The following is an 8,211-nucleotide window of genomic DNA, read 5'->3' as shown; positions in this document are numbered from 1 at the left end:
CAGTACAAACTTGTACAGCCACAATGGAAATTAATATGGTAGTTCCTCAGAAAATTAGGAATTGATCTACCTTAAAGCCCAGCTATGCCATTCTTGGGCATATACCCAAGAGGCACTCCATCCTACAAGGACACATGCCTAACTATGCTTATTGTGACTTTATGCATATTAACCAGAAACTGGAATCTACTAGAAGTCCAACATACCTCTTTTTTAAAGTCAACATGTCATATATATGACCTCATTATGCAAGTGAGATCTCATATTTACAGTCCCTCTCACATTTCAAGAAGGTTTCATACAGTAAGGGTCACTGGAAGTTGTTTTGGAATTCTACTTGTCACAAATACAAAGTCATAAATTTTAAAAAGGTCTATAACACAAAGAAGAATAAATGTAAAGAAAACTTCATCTGGGTATATTTTAATAAAATTACTGGAAAAAGTAATAAAAATGGTTGGAGTTCCAGAACCATACATCAACTTTGCTGCCAAGTAAGATACTTTCCTTTTTCTTTCCAAGGTTTCCCACAGACCACAGAGCAAACATCATGTATTTGAGAAAGAGACTAGTAGGAGGGGGATTGGTTGTGATGGAGGAGAAATTAGAAAAGATAGGGGGGAGGAAAGTCAAGTGCATTACAAGCATGTATGAAATTGTAAAAGAACAAGCCTAATTTTAAAAGCGATTAGAAATTCTATATTTTACAAGGCATGGCAATTAAAAATGTCCTTTTGAATTCTCAACAGAATGTGAAGATAATACAGCAGTACTTCTTAGCATATGAAAGTAACTGCCAATCTAAAAGTTTATACATGATGAACTTTGTGTAAGGGCTTTGAAAGTTGGTGTGAAATAGATGTTTTAGATGCTTCTTAATGTATGGAATTTATAACCAAGAACTGAAGAAAATATTAAAGATCTTCAGGAAGAAAAATAAAATGAATGCTTAGATACATAATAGAATGAATTAAAATAGAGAAGTTAAACATCTATAGAGACATGAATGCTTAATATTTGTATAAAATGTCACTATCACATGAAATATGGATAGGTGTAATTAAAAGAGAGAGAACATGAAGGGTGGTAGGAAAGTTGAGAGGATATGAAAGGAATGGGGGAGCAGAAATAATATGATCAAAATATATTATTATGAAAAAAGCTTTTAAATATAACAAGACACTATAATAGCACTTGGGGGCTAGACGGTAAATGGACCTAGTGTAAATTTTCTAATTTTCATTAAATTTTATTTTTGTTAACATATAAATATTGCTTATTAATGGGACTCACTGTGTTATTGTCAAACCACATGCATAGTTTGAAATGATGAAATGCAATCTTATTTATCCATCTTCCCCCAAATCTATACCCTTCAAAACTTTAATTAAATACTGTCCAATATATAGATCAAGTATGGTCAGCCTCCACATAAGAGAGGATATACATCTAGTTTTACCATTTTACTCCAAATGACATGATTTTATCCCTCTGGCTGAAAGTATTCCAGTATATATACCACATTTGCCTTATCTGCTCATCATTTTAGGAGCATGTAATCTAATTCAATATTGCAACAATTTAAAATACTGCAGCAATGATTGTGGGTATATACCTGTATATGTTGTGCGTTGAGTTTAGTTTGGAGGTTTAATTTTTTTATATAATGAAAAAAAAAAAAGCAAGTGAGAGAACTGGAAAAGGAGGAGCAAAACTTCCACTTTTTTAAGCAATGCACTATATTGGTTGTTTTTCTCATTATTGTGACAAAATATCTGACAAAACAACTTTTAAAAGGTAGGCTTAATTTGGCTAATGGGTTAAGATGATATAGCTTATGACAGGGAAGGCCTGGCAACAGGAACAGCTATAGCTTTGGTGACAGGAGTAAGTAAGCAGAGAAAGATGAATTCTGGTGCCCACCGAGCTTTCTCTTTCTTTCCCTTTTATTCAGTCTGGGTATCCAGCCCAAGTTTAAAGTAAAAAGTTAGTATTTTCTTTTCACTTAAACCTTTCTGGAAAAATCCTCAAAAGCATGTCTAGAAGTATGTCTTCTAGGTCATTTTAATATCTATATGTATATATCTATATAGATATAAATATTTAATGTTTATTGGTAAAATGAAAAATGAATGAATTTACAATGGCTTAAGAGTGGATTTTACGTTGCAGGATGTATTTGAATAAAAACCGAGTGTTAAACTATGAGTTAGAAATTTTTTAAGAGATAGAAAATATTTTAGTCTTCACAGGTCACATATTAACTTCATCTATATTTAAAATGTTTTTAACATTTTAAAAATATGAAATCCATTCCTCATTTTTGGGACTCATTATATAACATATATAATATGTAAATATATTATATGACACATATAATATTATATAGTACTATATATTATAATAATATATAAAATAATATAAATATATAATATTATATATTTAATGAAATCTGGAGACTTGTCTTCAAGGCTGTAGAAATCACGAGAATGACAAGACAAAACACCAGTCAACATTAAAATCTCAACTTAGTTAGGGATAACTCTCCAGTGCTCCAGCCAAACTCCTTATCCTTCTTATCCACATACTTGGTGTGTGTGTGTGTCTGTGTGTGTGTGTGTGTGTCTGTGTGTGTTTGTGTGCGTGTGTATGTTTATGGAGAGTGAGATTCATTCAATAAGTTCTGTAACTATAGAGAACCTTATCTAATACACATAGCTTTCTCTTTCTCTTCCCATATCACAAGTTAATTTAAAACTATGTTTTTCATATTACCTAGTTTGTCTAATAATTGTTGTTTTACAATACTAATAACTATATTTATAGTTGTAGCATTATTCTCATGGTCTCATAAAAATTCTGTTATATTGTTACTCTCTCTTGTCTTCTAGGATGTGGTACCATAAATTGTTGCACCTACAAAGCAGGCTACAGAATTTGATGAAGAGAGGAGACATAGGTCAGGCTTTTCATCTGTCCAGCTTTTGAAATTTATTTTCATTATCCGTCCATTGGTGCCATAAAGCTTCCAAGTCTGTGACTTGTACTTTGCACCAACATGGAGATCATTTGAGTAAGAGATGTGTGAGGAAATCTTATTATTTTTTAATTGTGGTTAAAATAAATGGCATAAAATATACCCAATAACCATTTAAATATACAACTCAAGAGCATTAAATATATTCATTTTGCTATACAACAAAGAATACTTTTTGTATAGTCTGAACATGTTTTCAGTACAATAGAAATGGTATCTGAAGACTTATCTCCAAAACTATTGTACAAATCACAAGACAAAACACAAAGCATCATTAAAACCCAACTTAGGGATAACCCTGCAGTGTTCCAGCCAGACACCTTACCCTGTGTCATCCTAGGAAAAAAAATGAAAACCTCAATATCCATAGGAAAGTGTTAAAACATGTAGACCAGGAATGTTACAACCACAGAAAGTATTACAAGGTAAAGGGTAGACAGGGCTTTATCCCTTGTGTTGATTTCTAAGGCTCCTGAAAAAATTTCAAACTGGGTAGTGTTATAACATAGTCCAATAATGGAATGATGTGAGGGGAATTCTGAATGATTGTGAGAAACTTCAAGAAAAATGTTTCTGGAGGCCTCAGTTTGTTAAAAATCATGCAGTTGTGCTTGGACTGTGTTGTTGTGTCCATCACAGGTGTAGTGGATAGGAATGGGTTAACTATAATTGTTGTTATTATATGCCTCTATGAGAAAACATGTTTTTGTCACATGCAACTTTTGCTGTATTATAGTAAAAATGAGCAATCAGAAGGATCCAAACTGTTTTAGTTTATGTACCATAGTTCTGAGATTGAGAATCCTTGGACTACCTTATAGAACATCCCAACTATTATTCAAAAGTCCTTTTTAAAAACCTTAAACCCTCATGACTAGGGGAAGGAGATAAGGGATGAGAGAGGGTAGGACTGGGAGGAGATGAGGGAGGGGGCTACTTTGGGCTGTAAGGTGAATAAATTATTTTAAAAAATTAAAAAAAAAACATTGAAGCATCAATGTTTATACCCTTTGCCAGTAGATGTATGTAGGAATCTGACACTATAAATATTCATATTGTTTAAATGTTTACCAACCTCATGAAACTGAAAAGCTTCTGTAAAGCAAAGGACACCATCCTCAAAACAAAACGACTGCCTACAGATTGGAAAAGAATCTTCACCAACCCTATATCTGACAGAGGACTAATATCCAGTATATATAAAGAACTAAAGAAGTTGAAAAGCAACAAATCAAGTAATCCAATTAAAAACTGGGGAACAGAGCTAAACAGAGAATTCTTGATAGAGGAATATCAAATGGCAGAGAAACACTTAAAGAAATGCTCAACATCATTAGCCATCAGGGAAATGCAAATCAAAACAACCCTGAGATTTCACCTTACACCCATGAGAATGGCCAAGATCAAAAACTCAGGTGACAACACATGCTGGAGAGGTTGTGGAGAAAGGGGAACCCTCCTGCATTGCTGGTAGGAATGTAAACTAGTACAAGCACTCTGGAAATCAATCTGGCACTTTCTCAAATAAGGAATAGCGCTTCCTCACGATCCACCTATACCACTCCTAGGCATATATCCAAAAGAGGCTCAAGTACACAATAAGGACATTTACTCACCTGTTTGTAACAGCTTTATTTGTAATATCCAGAAGCTGGAAACAAACCAGATGCCCCTCAACTGAAGAATGGATACAGAAATTGTGGTACATCTATACAATGGAATATTACTCAGCAATGAAAAACAAGGAAATCATGAAATTTGCAAGTAAATGGTGGGATCTGGAAAGGATCATCCTGAGTGAGCTATCCCTGAAGTAGAAAGACACACACGGTATATACTCACTCATATAGACATACAATATAGGACAAACCTACTAAAATATGTACACCTAAAGAAACTAATCAAGAGGGAGGTCTCTGGCTAAAATGCTCAATCCCTACTCTGAAAGGCAAAGAGGATGGACATCAGAAGAAGAAGAAAACAGGAAACAGGTTAGGAGCCTCCCACCGAGGGCCTCTGAAAGGCTCTGCCAGGCCGACTATCAAGGCAGATGTTGAGACTTACGGCCAAACTTTGGGCAGAATGCAGGGAATCTTATGAAAGAAGTGTGAAATAATGGGAAGAGCTGGAGAGGACAGGAGGTCCACAAGGAGAGCAACAGAACCAAAGAATTTAAGCACAGGGGTCTTTCCTCAGACTCATACTCCAACCAAGTACCATGCATAGAGATAACCTAGAACCCCTGCACAGATTGTACCCCTTGGTAGTTCAGTGTCCTAGTGGGTTCCATAGTAATGGGAACAGGGACTGCTTCTGACATGAACTGATTGGCCTGCTCTTTGATCACCTCCCCCGGAGGGGGGAGCAGCCTTTCTAGGCCACAGAGGAAGACAATGCAACCACTCCTGATGAGATCTAACAGACTAGGATCAGAAGGAAGAAAAAGAAACCCTCCCCTACCAGTGGACTTGGGGAAGGGAGTGTGTGGAAAAGGGGAAGGAAGGGAGGGATTGGGAGGGGAGGAGGGAGGGAACTAGAAGGAGGGAACTAGAGGGAGGGAACTAGAGGGAGGATACAAAGTAAATAAAGTATAATTAAAAATAAAAAAAGAATAGAAGAATTGGAAAGAAAAAAAAAGTTTACCATAGAGGCTCCAAGATGGTGGCAACCAGTGCTTACCATTTCTGAAGGGCAGAAGATCCTAAACTCCAAAACTGGTGAGTGGCTGGGCAGCTGAAGCCAAAGCACTGGTTTTGAGACTCTCAGAGCTAGAGAGGACAACCCATGAGCTGGGACAGATTGGATCCAGGACCCTTTGGATGTCTCCTGGGGTTTGAGAGTGGTGAACTTTGACTCCCTACACTTTCAGCTGCACCTTCGCTTGCTCCCCTTGCCCCAGTGGAGGAGCAGTGGCTAACCCCAGGTATAGGTCCCCTCCTTACTCTAACGACCAAACAGGGATCCAAAATTTGACAAGAGAAAACTGCAGGCTCTCTGAGATTACCACATAAGCCTGCAAGTGAGTTCATGGGCCATTTGTGCTTTACACACCTACTTGGGAGTGAATGATTCTGGGAGAGAGTGTATACAGAGCCCCACATCAGGGACCCTCTACACTAGCAGCAAGACATCGGATCCTTCCCATCCACACCTCCACTGTGGGCAATATAAGGAGCCCTGGGACAGCATTCTCAACATTGCTCACAAACAATTCCTGGAACTAAGATGGTGCACCCCAGACAGATCTGAGCACTTGGAGCATAATACTAAGACAGGCCTATGGGTTACTGAGCCATTCAGAGCATCTGCGCCTGCATACAGCAAACAGTGCCTGTATCACAACCTGCAATGGTGCTCCTTCCTTACACTTCACCCTTCCAAGCAGTCACATCTCCATGCACACTCCTGCACTTGCACACAAGTGTCTGTGACCTTCCTCCCATAGCTGCATCTGAAACACCAACAGCCACTCACAAAACGAAGGACCTCTCTCATCTTCCTGAAGAATACTCCAGCTTCCAGAGTCAGATGGCTCCAGTCTGCAATAGAGGCTCCAGAAACAAACAACAAAAGTTACTGACCATTAGAAGGCTAGAGGCCTGAATAAGAACACATCCAATAAAAATCAGGACATCATGGCTTCACGAGCAAAACCCCAAATCAATGGCTGTTTTAATTCATCGGAAACAAAGGAAAAGGAATTAAAATCCATGCTTATCCATTTATTACGGGCCCATAAAGAGGAAACAAACAAACAAAAAAATAGATGCCATCATGCAAAGACAGGAATCCACATTCAAACAGATTAAGGAAATGGTGCAAGACATGAAAACAGATTTAGAATCAATGAAGAAAACACATACAGAGAATACTCTGGAGCTGGAGAACTTAGAGAACAGATCAGGAAATACAACAGTAAGCATAAAAAAACAGAATGTAAGAGATGGAAGAGAGAATCTCAGGTGCTGAAGAAACAATTGCAAAAATTGATACTTCTCTCAAAGAAAAAGAAAAATCAGAAAAGTTCCAAACACAAAACATCCAAGAAAGCAAGGACACCATGAAAAGATGAAATCTAAGAATAATAAGAATTGATGAAAAGGAAGACTCCAGGCTCCAAGGTCCAAAAAATATTTTCAAGAAAATCATAGAAGTAAACTAAAGTCCAAGTGAATCAAAGACCTCAACATAAAACCAGATACTCTAAATCGGTTAGAAGAAAAAGTGGGGAACAACCTAGAACTCATTGGCACAGGAGACAACTTCCTGAACAGAACACCAACAGCACAGGCTCTAAGACCAAGAATCAATCAATAAATGGGACCTCATGAAACTGAAAAGCTTCTTTCTGTAAAGCAAAAGACACTGTCATCAAAACAAAACGACTGCCTGCAGATTGGGAAAGAATCTTTACCAACCCTTTATCTGACAGAGAGCTAATTACCAGCATATAAAAAGAACTAAAGAGCTAAAAAGCAGCAAACCAAGTAATCCAAATTAAAAAAAAAAAAAAAAGTGGGGAACAGAGCTAAACAGAGAATTCTTGACAGAGAAATATCGAATGGCAGAGAAACACTTAAAGAAATGCTCAACCTCATTAGCCATTAGAGAAATGCAAATGAAAACGACCCTGAGATTTCACCTTACACCCATGAGAATGGCCAAGATCAAAAACTCAAGTGACAACACATGCTGGAGAGGTTATGGAGAAAGGGGAACCCTCCTCCACTGCTGATGGGAAAGTAAACTGGTACAACCACTTTGGAAGTCTGTCTGGCGCTTACTCAGACAATTAGGAATAGTGCTTTCTCAAGACCCAGCTATACCACTCCTAGGTATATACCCAAAATTTGCTCAAGTACACAACAGGGATATTTCCTCAACCATGTTTATAGCAGCTTTATTTGTAGTAGCCAGAACCTGGAAACCACCCAGATGTCCATCAACGGAAGAATGGATACAGAAATTGTGGTATTTTTACACAATAGAATACTACTCAGCAATCAAAAAGGAGGAAATCATGAAATTTGCAGGCAAATGGTGGCATCTAGAAAAGATCATTCTGAGTGAAATATCCCAGAAGGAGAAAGACAAACACGGTATATACTCGCTTATATAGACCTATAAGATATGATACACATAATGAAATCTATACACCTAAAAAAGATAATCAA

General features: G+C 37.2%; 1 pseudogene; it reads left to right on the top strand.

The window, feature by feature from the left end:
* Positions 1-2,892: 2,892 nt before the first annotated feature.
* LOC110543599 (trimethyllysine dioxygenase, mitochondrial-like) overlaps positions 2,893-8,211 on the top strand; it is a 36,958-nt pseudogene continuing 31,639 nt past the window's right edge.

This window comes from Meriones unguiculatus, chromosome X, assembly GCF_030254825.1.
Source record: "Meriones unguiculatus strain TT.TT164.6M chromosome X, Bangor_MerUng_6.1, whole genome shotgun sequence".
In the NCBI taxonomy this organism is placed as follows: domain Eukaryota; kingdom Metazoa; phylum Chordata; class Mammalia; order Rodentia; family Muridae; genus Meriones; species Meriones unguiculatus.
Note: the sequence above shows the minus strand (reverse complement) of the source record. Positions and strands in the feature narration are given on the sequence as shown.